Source organism: Macrotis lagotis, chromosome 1, assembly GCF_037893015.1.
Source record: "Macrotis lagotis isolate mMagLag1 chromosome 1, bilby.v1.9.chrom.fasta, whole genome shotgun sequence".
Classification (NCBI taxonomy): domain Eukaryota; kingdom Metazoa; phylum Chordata; class Mammalia; order Peramelemorphia; family Peramelidae; genus Macrotis; species Macrotis lagotis.
Window position 1 is genome coordinate 394,676,115 of NC_133658.1, and position 15,640 is coordinate 394,691,754.

The window sequence follows — 15,640 nt, forward strand, 5'->3', positions numbered from 1 at the left end:
TCACCATCTTGTCTCTACCCTCAACCTGTCTTCTGAAGGAGCTAGGTCTCTGAATACAAGATGGAAGACAGGAAAGAATGAGGGGAAAAACTGGGGGAAAATCTATAAGCGACAGGGGATTCTAGAGGACACAAGGAAATGAAGATTAGAATAAAACGAGGACTCTGGAAGAGTAGAGTCAAGATAAATGGAGATTAAGATAGCAGAGGAAAAAAGTTTTTGTCTAGGCCAGGGGTTGCTGGCCTTATTTAAAGTGATGGACCCTTTCTCATAATAATATTTTTGTTAATAAAATAAAATATATAGAATTATAAAAGAAAACAATTGCAGTGAATTATAGTTATCTATATTCATTATAAATATTATTATATATAATGTACAATTAGTAAGTCAATGAAAAAGTACTTATTACTGTTGGGGCAGTTAGGTAGCTCATGGATAGAGCTCTGACCTTTGAACCAGGAGGATAGGAGTTTGAATCCAGCTTCAATAACTTGCTACTTACTAGTTGTATGACTTTGATCAGGTCATTTAACCCTAATTGCCTTGCATCCAGGGCCATCTCCAGTCATCCTGATTCATATCTGGCCACTGGACCCAGTGACTCTGGAGGAGAAAGTGAGGCTGGTGACAGCACAGCCTCCCTCTCACTCAAATCCAATTCCCATGCTTGTCATGGCAGCACCTCCCTGATGTGGTGGTCTTCTTCAAGAATGAAGGACAAACATCACTCATTCCTGGTGTGAACTAGGTACCATGCTCTCAAGATACTGCTGAATGAAGCAGTCAGCAGAGAGCAAAAATATCAAAGGAATATTTTTTTACTTTCAGGTCTTTCTTGGTGTGTGAAGCCCTACTCTTTGACAAGACAAACTTGGTCTTGGTCCATGAGTATTTATGGATGTTATTGAAAGTGAATTCAATGTTGTTTTTCTTATCTAGTTTAGTAAAGCAAAGCAGGGAAAATGGAGCCTTCTAAAAATAGAAGATTCAGCCTTTCAACCTCATTCCTGGCTATGAGATGGTGTTAAAGAGTTACATCACTATTGCAGGGAGAAGAATAGCTCTCCTCTCCAAGACAGCTAAGCTGGAGAAGTACATTTTAAATTCATTCCCTTTATGTGGTCATATCTAGGGCATCTGCTCTCACTTGTCCAACAACTGTAGCTCTGACCCAAAATCACAGTTGGTGTCCATAGTGAATCACATACTCATATGCTGTTAGAAATCATTTAGTCTAAATGTCAGGAAGCCTACAGAAAAACAGTACACTGATGTGTATTGATGGAGCTCTGAATTGGTTCACATGTTCTAGAAAGCAAATTAGAACCAAAGCCTTGGACATAGCAACACTAATACAAGGTCTACATTCCAAAGAGATCAAAGAAAGAGAAAATGACCAAAAATATTGATAGCAGCTCTTTTGTATTTGTCTCAAGGTATGTCAGAAATGTCAGTTATTACTGGACTCCTTAGTCTTTCCTTCCTAGCAGTTCACTCTCCCAGCTTCATTTTCCATAATCTTCCAATCAAACTCTTCACTCTCTCCTAAAAGTACATTGTACTTTCAAACTTCTGGGTGTCTTTGCTCACATCAATTTTCTCACCTCCATTGTGTTCTCAGATCTTATTCAAAGCTTGAGTATACTTCAATTTTCTTCTCCACTCCCTGCTAATCCACGAGAGATTTCTAGACTATATTGGCCACAAAGATTTTTCCTTCCTCTAAATTCATCACATTTATATCCTAGTCTACTCATTTAGCAAGCTGTAATATTTTCTGTAATGTTAAATTTTGTGTTAGAATTTAACTTTTCCCTGGTATGTGTCTTGTTCCTCATACTAGAATGCGAGGTCTCTGAGAGCAACAGTTATATCCTTCCTTGTATCTCACATTTCTTTGCAGAGATAAAGATCTCAATAAAATCTTCAATTGACTGATGCCAAAGGGTACATACCTATGAAGAGGGTAACATCATAAACTTATATCAATCTCTAAGAGCAGGTTTTAAGAAAGAGAAGAAAACATAAGGATTATGGGAGCCCAAGTTCTAAAGACGGGAAAATAACTTGAAGTGCAAAAAAAAGTACAAGATTGGTGAAAGGGGAAGCTGGGGTGCAAAATATAAATTAAACCTAATTTATATTTTGACCTACGATATCACATATAGATGAACATAGGTCCAAATGTAGGGAATTGTCCGTGTGTGTGTGTGTGTGTATGTGTGTGTGTGTGTGTGTGTGTGTGTGTGTGTGTGTGTGTCCATCTTTATGGTTTTGGCTAAAAGTGGTTCTCAAGCAAGAATAGATAAATCTCATGAATTTCCACCTTCTACTCTTAACCAAGAGATTATTCAGTCAGAAGAGGAAAAAATATATATTAGGGTAAGAGCTTCACCATTCTGCTTTCTTCAGAAGTGGTACTAGGCAAGAATTATATCTATGTGTTCCCTTAAGCATAGCTAGTATTGGTAAAATAATTTTTAAGGTCAAGCTACACTCCTGATTACTATTTTTTTTAACTGGTACTTTTTAGGTTTTTGCAAGGCAAATGGGGTTAAGTGGCTTGCCCAAGGCCACACAGCTAGGTAATTATTCAGTGTCTGAGACTGGATTTGAACCCAGATACTCCTGACTCCAGGGCCGGTGCTTTATCCACTGTGCCACCTAGCCGCCCCAAGATTACTATTTCTTAATGGTAAAGGAGTGCCTCAAATTCTATATCCAAGGTTTGACTTCCTCCCTATTAAAATGCCAGGTCCACAATGAACACACATACCAAATAGTAAGTAAATTAGTTTTTTTTTTCCCAGAGAATCATAGAAAATATATTTGAGAACTGTAGACAAGAAAATACATGGAATGAATAAGCTCTTCTATTGAGAGCAAGATAAATAAATTCAATTGAGAGAGAATTCCAAAACTCAACCAAGGAAAAATTTCCTGATCTCTAGAGTAACAAACTGGGGTCAAGAACATGGTAACTGGCTTTTCTGTTAATTTCTCACCATAGGTTTTCTTTTCCTTCAGAGTCCAGAAAAAAGTCTGGGACCAAACAGGAAGCTAGAATATCAGGATCTCTCTCTTCTCAAGCTCTCAAAAGCTCCACCACACAATAGCAATGAGGAGAGCCTCATGAAAATAGATTTTGAGGTGAAGGCATTATATGCAAATATAGGCTATTCAACAAAGTTCATGGTAATATCAGTCACCGTATTTTTTCATTTATTTGGGGAATACTATTATGTTAAAGAAAGAGTTTTAGAACTGGTATCTGCAGATCTGAATTAAAGTCTAAGCTCTGTCTGTAGTGTTTGACTTATGCCACATCATGCTAACTCTCCAGACCTCAGTTTTCCTCATTTATTAAATGGAATAATAAGATTTCCTGAGCCTCAGAAAACTCTCTAGAACTTGTTTATTTATGCATAGACTGATTGTTACCTTTGCTGGTGAAGGGAGTTCCTCACCCTGAGAAAATCACAGATCCTTTACATTATCCCATAATTTTTTTCTATTAAGATCTTACGGTTGTTAAATTGAGCCAATAAGAAATATATGTTAAATTCTTTATTTTCTTAGAGAACATTACTGATTATTTTTCATTTAGAAACATCCAACCTTTTTAAAGTATTTAAGTTTTCAAGGTATCTATTATTTATTATAAGGGCAAATAATTATTAATATTTAAAAAACTAATCATTATTCAAACTAATTTCCTAATAAATTCAAATATTTGTCTAAGAGATCCTTTCAGATCTAGGAATTTATGAACTTATATGTAAAACAAGCTTTTGATGACAGAAAAGTAATATAACACTTAATAGGCACCAGTAGAACTTTGTATAAGTTAGTACTTTTTCATAAAGACAAGATAGATTTTTGACTACTCATAAAGAAAGGGCTGCTGTAATCCCATTGACAGGGCTTTCTCTGTCACTCTTCATTAGAGGCATGGTGTCAGGGATACAGTGCTGATCTTGGAAACAAGAAGATTTGGCTTCAAATATTGCCTCTGATGCTTACTATATGACTATGGCCAAGCCACTTAACCTTCTTTGCCTCAGTTTTCCCCTCTATAAAATGAAAACCTTTATCTAGATTATCTCTATTGTCTCTTCCTGCTCTAAATCTATGATCCTATGAATCTGAGGTTACAAAACTTAAAATAAACCTTCTGCACTCAAAAATAGCATTCCTTACAACACATGCTAAGTCACTAAAACTGAAAACTGAAGTTGTCTAGATACCAAATTGCTAGGTAATATAAGGGACAGAGTTCTGGGCCTAGAATCAGGAAACTTTGATTTCAAATCCAACCTCAGACACTTTACTAACTGTATGACCCTGGGCAAGGTACCTAATGTCCGTATTCCTTAGTTTCTTTTTAGAGTAATATGGAATAATAATAGTACCTGCCTTCCAAGATTGTTGGAAAGTTAAAATGAGATACTGATAAAGTATTTTAGCACATTTGCTAGTGCACAGTAAGTACTTTAATATTTCTTTCTAAAGATAAAAAACCTACCATTTTTAGAAAGATTTTATTAATTTGAATTTTATAATTCCCCCCCCCCCATTTTTGCTTCCCTCCCCCCCACAGAAGGCAGTCTGTTAGTCTTTACATTGTTTCCATGGTATACATTGATCTAAGTTGAATATGATGAGAGAGAGAAATCATATCCTTAAGGAAGAAAAATAATGTATAAGATAGCAAAATTACATAATAAGATAACTTCTTTTTTAATTAAAGTTAAAAATCTTTGGTCTTTGTTCAAACCCCACAATTCTTTATCTGGATACAGATGGTATTCTCCATCATAGAAACCCCCAAGTTGTGCCTGATTGTTGCACTGATGGAATGAGCAAGTCCATTAAGGTTGCTCATTGCCCCCATGTTGCTGTTAGGGTGTACAATGTTCTGGTTCTGTTCATCTCATTCAGCATCAGTTCATGCAAATCCTTCCAGGCTTCCCTAAATTCCCATCCCTCCTGAAAACCTACCATTTTGATTTTAAAAAACTGATGGGAAACTCAATGACAAAGTTAATCAAGCCATTTGGTGAAACAATTGGGACTATTGTTGAATGTATTAAACTTATTCATATTGGTCAGATAAGTCATAAGTATGGACATGTCCAGAGACTGAACAGTAGAATAGAACTAGAGATTTAGAACAGAGAGATTATATCAGTTGTCAAGGTGAAACACTCTATTTTGCAGATGAAAAAGCTGATGTATATGGTCAAGCAAAAAGAGGATCAGAGCCCAAATGTGGAAACCAGGTCCTGTTGGGCTAAATCAAGGCCTTTGGATAACTAAAAGGACAAGCAACAACAACTTATTATGTTTTGCTTATATCATTGTTATAGTTTATCAGACAAGTTTTTTTAAAATTATCAAATGAGACTTGTGCTAGAGCAGATTTTAAAATTAATTATTCTACCATATAATGAAGTTTTAAGGTAAAGGCAAAAGTCAGAAAGATAATTATTAGAAAGACATATGACTGCTGAGTTTACATCTCAAGTCTATCTCAAATTTATCTCCTGAATGCATCTGTTTCTCTCCCCTCCTCCAACTAACATAGCAGCTAGGTGGCAGATTGGATAGAACACTGGACCTGGAATCAGGAAGCTCTGGATTCAAACTTAATCTTAGCTGTGTAACCCTTGGCAAGTCAATTAACTTCATTCTGCCTCAGTTTCCTCATCTACAAAAATGGGGATAATAATTGTACCCACTTCAGAGTGAAGATCAAATTGTGAAGATCAAGTGAGATATTTGTAAAGTGTTTAGCACAGTGCCTGGTACTGAGTATGTGCTTAATAGATGTCCATTTTTTTCCTTAAAATTCTACCTGGATAATTTTAATTCTCCTAATTGGTTTCTCTGCCACCAATCTTGCCTCTGTCCTTCACATTGTCAAAATTATTTTCCTAAGGCATAGCCATTACCTTGCCACTCTTTTTGCTCAAAAGTCTTCAGAAACACCTTTTGCTACTAGGCCTAACTACTAATATACTAGTCTAGAGTTTTATGTCCTCCACAGTCTGACTAGAACTTGTCTTTCCAGTCTTATTTCACATTCTTCATCTTCATTCACTCTGTGTTCCAAGGAAAATGGTCAACTAGCATTCTCCAAACTCAGGCTGCTATTTCCCATCTCTATGCATTTTAAAAGACCTTTCTCCATATCTGAGTTCATACTTTCTCTATTTTCATTTTTCAGAATCCTTCTCTTCCTTTGAAACTCCATTCTGAAAGTACTATCTCCCTCCTTACATCTTCATTGAACACTTCAGATTTCTCCTTTGCTCTCAACATACTTTACCTGCTTATCACACCTATTATTGTACATGTTGTATCCTTCCCTCCACAACCCCTACTGTCTCATAGAATTTAAACTCCTTTAGTATGAGGTCTCTGTCTAAAATAAATTTTAGAACTCATCCAGTCCAGTTCTCTCATTTTACAAATGAATAAATTGAGATATAGAGTGGAAAAGGGCCAAGTTTCAAAGCCAGGATTCATATTCATATATTATAACTTCAAAAATTGATGATTCCTCTACTCTGCTATAATATATCTCCTCTATTCGGAGATAGGGCTTCCTCTAAACCTTCATGGATTGGTAGTATTCCAACCAAGTGAATCTTTAAAGTTTTCTAGAATAGACTCACAGCCAAACTTGCTTGGCAACTTAAAGTGGGATCAAAGAATCACAGATTTAGAGCTGGGGGAACTTCAGAAATCTTCTAATACAACCTCTCTCTTTTTACAGGTTGGAAAACTGAAATCCAAAAAGGCTAGAACTGACATATCTGAGATTATATAAATAACATTTAGAAGGGTCAGGATTTAAATTTAGATCTCCTGATTCCAATGTCTGTTCTGTTTTCTACAGTATTACCCAAAAAAGTGTCTTCTTTTAATTTTGCCTAAGGTCAAAAGGGATAATTGGAATGATTGACTTATTCAACCACATATAATGACAGTATGATGCAGTAAACTCGGAGGTTAAATCCTACCTTAGATATTTGCTAGCATTTAGCCTTGAACAAGTCACAATCTCTGTGATTCATTTTATTCACTTTTAGAAGGACACTACAGATTCAATGATTCTGGAGCTTCTTTCTAGTTTTATACTGATAATGCCATATTTCTTCCACCCTTCCAAATTTGTTTTTGTGGTATACTGAAAAAACATTAGACTTGGAGTCAGAAGAACTACTTGTGACTCCTAGTCTCATAATTGCTTCTGTGATCATGGAAAAGTTCCTTCAATTATCTGAGTCACTATTTCTTTCTAAGTAAAGTTAGACTATATTGTTGGAAGGTAGCTCACAGGGGTGGTATGAGGAAAAAGCTTTGTAAATTGTAAATGTGAATTATTGTCATTGGGAAGTAAGGAAGAGTTCTCTTCATTTTCTTATTCAAATATGACTTTCCATGGACCAAAGGACATTCTTTTTAAAATTTTTAGGTGTCACAGTCTCCAGTCTCATTTGCTGCACCATGATGCTGTTTCCTTCCCAGTGGTGATTACTGCTATTTTCTTTCTGTATTAAGATGGATTAAAATATTGAAGTATGAATGACCAATCTGGTAACGGTCTCATTCCTAGGTCTAGAGAGCATAGACTTGATGTTCAAAAAAAACATGTGGGAATGGAGCATTTGTGGCTATAATGGAGAGAAGTGCAAACTACAAGAGTTACTACACATTTAACTCAGTGTATTAATGTTTGGGGTTACTTTTATTTTCTGGCACCTCCAAATTACAACTTCCAGAAAGACCCAGCTTCAGGCTGCAAATGTGGTTAGCAGAGAGGGAAAAATACAGCAGCTACTGGTCATGCGCCACTATTTTTTTTTCATTCCACAAGAAGGCAAAGTCATGTTAGGACTTCATCGTTTCAGGATTCAGGCAGAAGACTTATTCTTAACTTCAAAAGGGTAAACACATTCAGGATCCCTGGCCGTATTTATGTACATCTGTTAGTTCTATAGAAAGATTGCACAATATATATCTTGTAGATTGTTTGCTATTCCTAATGAACATATCTGTACTCTATAATACCAAAATAAATATCATTCTTCCAAATAACTCAATGTGATATGAGGAGAAAATATCCTTTTGATATACAGAGGAGGAAGGCAGTTTCTTAGCATCCTACTGAAAGTAATTCAGTGAAATTCAAATTCGGCTCTTATATGTGCTATTTCTGGGCATAGAGCAGTCAGTTTTTAGGGCATGTCTCTTTCTATAACAGAACATATTCCATAAAGCATGTATAGGAATGAGTCTCAGAGTCCATTCAATTGGACACCCATGGGTCTGAGGTCATCTCTCCTGGTCATTTTTAGGGACTAGTGTCCTCAATGCTATAGGATTTCACAATGATGAAGTGCTATCTTAGTGCTTGTAATGATAGACAGTCTCCTCATTAGACTTTTAGGAAAAGGTAATTTCTAGTTCCATTTTCTTCTTTCTCCATTCTTAATGTTTAGGAAGTCTGAGAGCTCTCTCTTGACTATCCCCTGGGGAACTGATGGGATTTTCCAACCCTCACTCAGTGGTAATAGCTGCAGTAGCTGTTCACACATTCCATTATGTGCAAAGCTAGGTAGCACACTGAGTTTCAAGAGTGGGCTTGGACTTTAGGACTTTGTGTATGTTTTTCTGAGCATAGATGACTAAACAATGATCCTGAGATGGAACTTGTGAATTTGAGAGATTGCAAACTCTTAGATAGCTCAGAGTGGCAGCAATGGTCTTCTCTTCTGAGGTTCAACTTTTAGGAAAAAAAGATCACTCCTGGGAGAATGAGCTTAGCTTTCCAAAAGGCAAGGAAAATTATCATGATTATTTGATAGAGTGCCAGAAATACTAAGAAGAAAAGAAAAAGGAATAAAGGAATACTCATAGGCAAAGAGAGCAAAATTGTCTTTTGCAGATGATATGATAATGGGTTGCTTAGAAAATCCTAGAAATTCAATTAAAATTAATGGAAAGACTAATTTTGGCAATTTTACTGGATAGAAGAAAAAAATCACATAAATTGTATATTTTCTGCATAATTTCCATATAATACTCTATGGAAGGGGGAAAAACCCAGGAAGACACAGAAAAACAATTTCTATTTAAAATAATTACAGATTGCAAATATCACTTGGAAGTCTGCCAACAATTAAAAAAAACAGGAACTTTAGATATACAAGTAAAAAGCACTATGAAAATAAAGACAGACTAAATATTAATAGCCTATTTGTAGGCCAAGCCAATTTGGTAAAAATCAAAATGCTGACTAAAATGATTTGCTTTTTTAGTATACTATTCCAACCAAACTACTTTATAAAGATAGAAAAAATAATAAAATACATCTGGAGGAATAAATGTTCAAGAATTGTAAGAGCAATAATTTAAAAAAAAGTAGAAATGAATGGGACTAAGTGGTACCAGATCTCAAACTACAATTGGTTTTTTTTTTGTTTTTTTTTGTGTTTTTTAGTTTTTGCAAGGCAATGGGGTTAAGTGGCTTGCCCAAGGCCACACAGTTAGGTGTCTGAGGCCAGATTTGAACTCAGGTACTCCTGACTCCAGGGCCTGTGTTCTATCCACTGCGCCACCTAGCCGCCCCTTCAAATTACAATTGCAAGGAAAAAAATCATTAAAATGATTTGGTTAAAAAGTAGAGGACTAACAGTGAAGCACAATAGTTATAAAACATTCAGGAGTAAATGAATCAAGTAACCTGGTGTTACAAACTCCCAAACTCTAAATTACCCTATTTAACCCAAAAACTTTAGGAAAAAATGGAATACAATCCAGAAGAAATAAAATTTAGACCAACCTTTCACATCATATGTCAAGATAAATTATAAATGGATAAATGAGTCAGATAGTTGAAATGTTCATGATCAAATGAGATAAAGTCAATCATTTAAGATGAAATATTTAAATTTTGACTATGCGAAAATTTTAAACTTTTGCAAAAACAAAACAAAAGGAACTTAAAATTAGAAGGGACATGTGTACCAAATTTCTTTAATAAATATCTCATTTCCAAGAAATGTGAAGAATTTATTTAAATGTGTAAGTATAAGAGTTATTCTCTAATTGATAAATGGTCAAAAGATTTGAATAGACAATTTTCTTTTTCTTTTTTTTTTTTGTCTTTTTCAAGACTGGCTCTTTTATTTTTATTTTTTTAACATAAAGGTTTTATTTATTTTGAGTTTTATAATTTTCCCCCTAATTTTACTTCCCTCCCCCAACCTCCTCACAGAAGGCAATTTGCCAGTATTTACACTGTTTCCATGGTATACATTGATCCAAATTGAATGTGATGAGAGAGATCTCATACCCTTAAAGATGAAACAGGCGACTAGGTGGCGTAGTAGATAAAGCACTGACCCTGGAGTCAGGAGTATACCTGGGTTCAAATCCGGTCTCAGACACTTAATAATTACCTAGCTGTGTGGCCTTGGACAAGCCACTTAACCCTGTTTGCCTTGCAAAACACCTAAAAAAAAAGAAGAAACATAAAGTATAAGAGATAGCAAGATCAGAAAATAAGATTTCAGTTTTTTTTTCTAAATTAAAGGTAATAGTCCTTGGTCTTTGTTCAAACTCCACAGTTCTTTCTCTGGATATAGATGATATTCTCCATTGCAGACAGCCCCAAATTTTCCCTGATTGTTTCACTGATGGAATGAGTGAGTCCATCAAGGTTGATCATCACCCCCATGTTGAATAAGCAATTTTCAAAGAAAGAAATTGAACCCAAGGAAGAGCCATATGAAAAATTTTCTAAATCAGTAATAAAGAAATACATATTAAAATGACCCTAAGGTTGTACTTCACATCTCTTAGATTGATAAGGATTAATAAAAAGGAAAAAGACAAATGTTGGCAAGACCAAGAGAAAATAATCACATTAATATACTTTTGTATATTGGTATAATATACCAATATGAATTATTTTGGATATGCTGGAAAATAATTTGGCTACCTAAAAATTTGATCAACTGTGCATACTTTTTGACCTAGCAATGCCACTAGTGGTACATATATCAAAGATATTAATGAAATTTTTTTTAAAAATGCATATGTATATGTATAGAAGTTCTTTTTATAATAGTAAGGAATCAAGTTAAGGGAGCAACCAACATTGGGAAACAGCTAGAATATGGTTGTACTATTGTTCTCTAAGAAATGATGAGAGAGATGATGTCAGAGAAACCTGGGATGTCTTGTGTGAAATAATGCAAAGTGAAGTGAGAATAACAAAAGAAAAATTTGTATAATAGCAATAATATTATAAAGATACTCAACTTTTAGGAACTTTCATCAATGAGATAATCAACCACTATTCTAAAAGCCCAATAATGAAGTAAGCTACCCACTTCCTGGTCAAGAGGTGATGGGGAGAAGAGAACATCCTTATATTAGGTAGGTAGTATGGGACAGATACTAGGCCAAACAGTTTATGAATAATATCTCATTATCTCATGTTTCAAGGTTATGAATGAAACATTAGTTTTTGCATAATGAAGTTTTAATCAATTATGAATATTTATTATAGAGGAGGTTTTTCTTCCTTTTTTTCATTGAGCATAGATTGGGGTAGGAAAGAGGAAAAAATTCTAATTAGAAAAAGTAGAATAGATTGAAAGGTTTAAAAAAAATTGGACCTTAAAGGAGCTGTTTGGACAGTACAGAGATTAGATTAAGATGAAATGGTCATTCAACAGTCTCAAGTGGTTCCTGTTTTGAGCATCACTATCTCTGCAGAATATTATAGAAAAATTCCATTATTTTTTAATTTGGGGGATTTTCTCAATGTATGTCTATCAATCATTTATGTTTTAAGCACTTAAGTATGTGTCTGTCCTATTACTGATTTATATTGTAAATTGAATATTTTTCTGTACCATTTTTTGGGAGACTCTATACATTATAGTCAAACCTCATGTTTCCTGAAGCTCTAGGTTGGGGAAATAGAGAGCAAGAGACTTTAATAAAGAAAGAAACTGACCTTTGACTCTAGACCATAATCTTCTTTAGGAATCATTATGATCCAAATATGAACCCAGACCTGAGACTTCTAAGTGGGCAAGAGTATCTCCAGTCCTCTACCTTTAGCAGTTTTTTCTTAGTTTGTTTTCTTTGAAGGAACACTATGTAGTATAAAGGGTATTACATTTGGAGTTGGATGACTTGGGTTTAAATGTCACATATGATGCTTACTGGGTGACCTGGGACAAGTCATTAAATACCTTTGGGCTTTGGTTTCTTGGTAAAATAGGGATTATAAAACCTATGCTATCCACCTTTTTTGTATTGAAAAGGACCTTTAATAAATAAAATGCAATAAAAATTTGAATTTACCACTGGGTCCTAATTGCTGAATCTCAGTGCCTGGAGAAGAATGATTCAAAAGGCTCTGTGGATTTATTCTTGCCTTTTACATTCATGTCATTCAACATTTTTTTTAATAATGAAAGGGCTTTGAAGACCAGAAAATAGGCTCACAAATATCCTCCCTGGAAATATTTTCTCTGCTGTTCCCCATCTAAGTATGTATGACATATGACATAATGCACTTAAGTGCGAAATGCTGGGGATTTCATCTGACCCCATTAGATCACATCAGTGTAACTACACATTGGCTAATTGGAACACTCAGTTACTTGAACACTAAGTTACTTGAACACTAAATAGAAGGTCAAATGCTTAAAGCATAATGACTCCAGAGAAAGGAAAAGTTGGACTTAGTTTCCTATCTTCCCTATTCCTCAACAGCTGCTTGTCTCTGCTTTTAAAATACAAATGTTGGCTAGAGTACTAAAGTACCAGATCATGAAATCTTTTTGTCTTTGTTCCTATCAATTTAACCAAAGTAATGCCTCCAACCTGACCACAAATTTTACCTCTCCAAGATACTGTGCCAAAAAAGTGATGTTATTAGACTTTAATATATTATCTGCTTAGAAATCTTACAATCTATTTCATTTTTTTTCCTGGAATGTCTGAGTAGAGTGTGTCCATGTGTTTCTGGATGAAAGGAAAAATTCTTTTTTAAAAAAAAAACTATATAAATATTTGATTTCTTTTCCAATGATATACAATAGTAGTTTCTACCTATCATTTTTTGGTAAAGTTTTGAATTTTACACTTTTCCCCCCACCCTCCCTACCCTTCCCCCTCCCCTCCACAGAAGGAAAACTGATAATCTTTACATTGTGAAAAGAAAAATACTAAGATACACAATATATGTTTGTGGGTATATGTGTGTTGTTATGATTCATTATCATAAAACAACAGCATTTCCCTGTGTATATGTAGAAATACTTCTGTCTTATTATAAGGAATCATAACCATCTATTAAGCATAAGGAGGGATCAAAGAATCACCAGAAATAGGGAAGAATGAAAAAACATAAAAGAAAATTTTTAAATTTAAACATAGTATGATTTGCTCTGCAACATCCAATAACTTTTGCAAAGAGATGCTAACTTCTAAGATGCAGAAATATAGTTCTACCAAATACCTTGAAGGCACACTCTTCTCTTTCAGCATAGCATTGACCCCACCAACTTCATATCCAGATGCAGAATTGAGAGAGAGAGAGAGAGAGAGAGAGAGAGAGAGAGAGAGAGAGAGGAGGGAGGGGAAGGAAGGAAGGAAGGAAGGAAGGAAGGAAGGAAGGAAGGAAGGAAGGAAGGAAGGAAGGAAGGAAGGAAGGAAGGAAGGAAGGAAGAAGAAAAATAGGAGGAAAGAGAAAGAGAGAAAGAAAAAGAGAGAAGGAAGGAAGGAAGTACTTGTTAAACACCAATTATATGCCAGGTGCTGTGCTAAACAGATTAAAACATTATCTCAACTAAGCAACTGAAGAGAATGATGAGGCTCTGGTCACCAGGACTTTCTAAGTTATTTGTAGTTCCAGCTAATCAGTCAATCCAAAAAACTTCTCCCCCTCATGTGCTTAGCAGATCAGAACCAGTAATAAAATGTTCTTATGTGTTCATTTCCATTATATTATATTATATTCCATTATATTACACACCGTTATAGTTCTCCCAGAAATGGGCTCCCTTTCTTCTTCCACATGGGAAGTATCATCAGAGACACTCTATGCATGAGCCAAATCTCATTAAGGGGTTCATATGGCTAGTGCTTAAAGAGACTTAGAAGCCATCTGGTCACATCCATTCATATTACAGAGGCATACAGACAATGATGACGTTTGTCCTTCATTCTTGAAGAAGACAATGACATCAGGGAGGTGATGTCATGACAAGAACATGAATTGTATTGGGGTGAGGGGGTGCTATGCTAAGCCTCACTTTCTCCTCTGAAGTCATCTGGATCCAATGGCCATATATGAATCAGGATGACTGGAGATGGCCCTAGAGGCGAGATATCAGGCCTAAGTGGATTGATATATAGGCTTTAACATTTCCTGAATTTTTCAATTTGATTGAGAAGTTTGGCATTATTTTTAGGATAGAGATGTAATCTGAGTCATGAGACGTTAATAGATGGGATGGAGTCTTCTCAATTTTCTCAGATCCAAAGCATTAAAGTGATAATACCATAGGACAGTAATGAGGGTTGAAAAAGAAGACATCATCCATTCAGTCAGGGAGGAAAATCATTATGGAAGGAAGGAGTGCACTGTGCAAATTTCACCATTTCTTATCATATTTATGAACTCATAATCTTATGATCTTCTTCCCATGCCCAGAATATTTAGTGCCTTATCTGAGAACAAAGCCCAAATTCAGAAGAGGTCACTAATGTAATACTTTTCATTCTTGTTTCACTGGCTCTAACTTACTCTCTCTTATCTGAGTTCAATCTCAATGGCATTTTCTGCTGACATGAAATAACAAATTCTATTTTGCATACTTCCAACCCTAACCCTCTCAATTGTAACTTTCAGGAAGAGAGTTTGAAGGTATCCTTTTACTCTGACAATAACTGGGTCATATTTTTTTTTCTAATTGAATTGTTATATTTCTTTCCTGTTTTCAATAAGTATTTAACAGAATATCTGAACTGGAAGGGTCTACAGATATCATCTAGTACTATCTGTCATAGAAGTTAATTATATCTTTTGTTTTTATATTACCTTAATTCCTCAACATATCCTTTCTATTCTACTACCCCCCTTCAGAAAAACCATTGTTTATAATAGAGAATAAAAAAGAAAGAAGAAATGCCAAGTTCCAGCCAGATGATAAGCCCAACCATATGTAATCCATTCCCCAACTCTGCAAAGAAGGGAGTGATGCATATTTTCATACCTCGGTTAATGACCTAGACTTGTTAATGTTAATGTTAATATTATACAGTCACTTTCAGTCTTGTCTAACTCTTTGCAACCTCACTTTGGACTATCAGTAAAATACTGGAGTGTATTGCCATTTCCTTCTCCAGCTCATTCTACAGGTGAGGAAATTGGGGAAAACAGAGTTGTGCTACTTACCTAGGGTCACCCAGCTAGTGTTTGAGACCAAATTTGAATTCAAGAAGATGTCTTCCTAACTCAAAGTCCAATGCTCTATCCACCTAGCTGAGTGAGAATTGTACATTATTATTATTATATAACCTTTAGTGTTGATTTTTG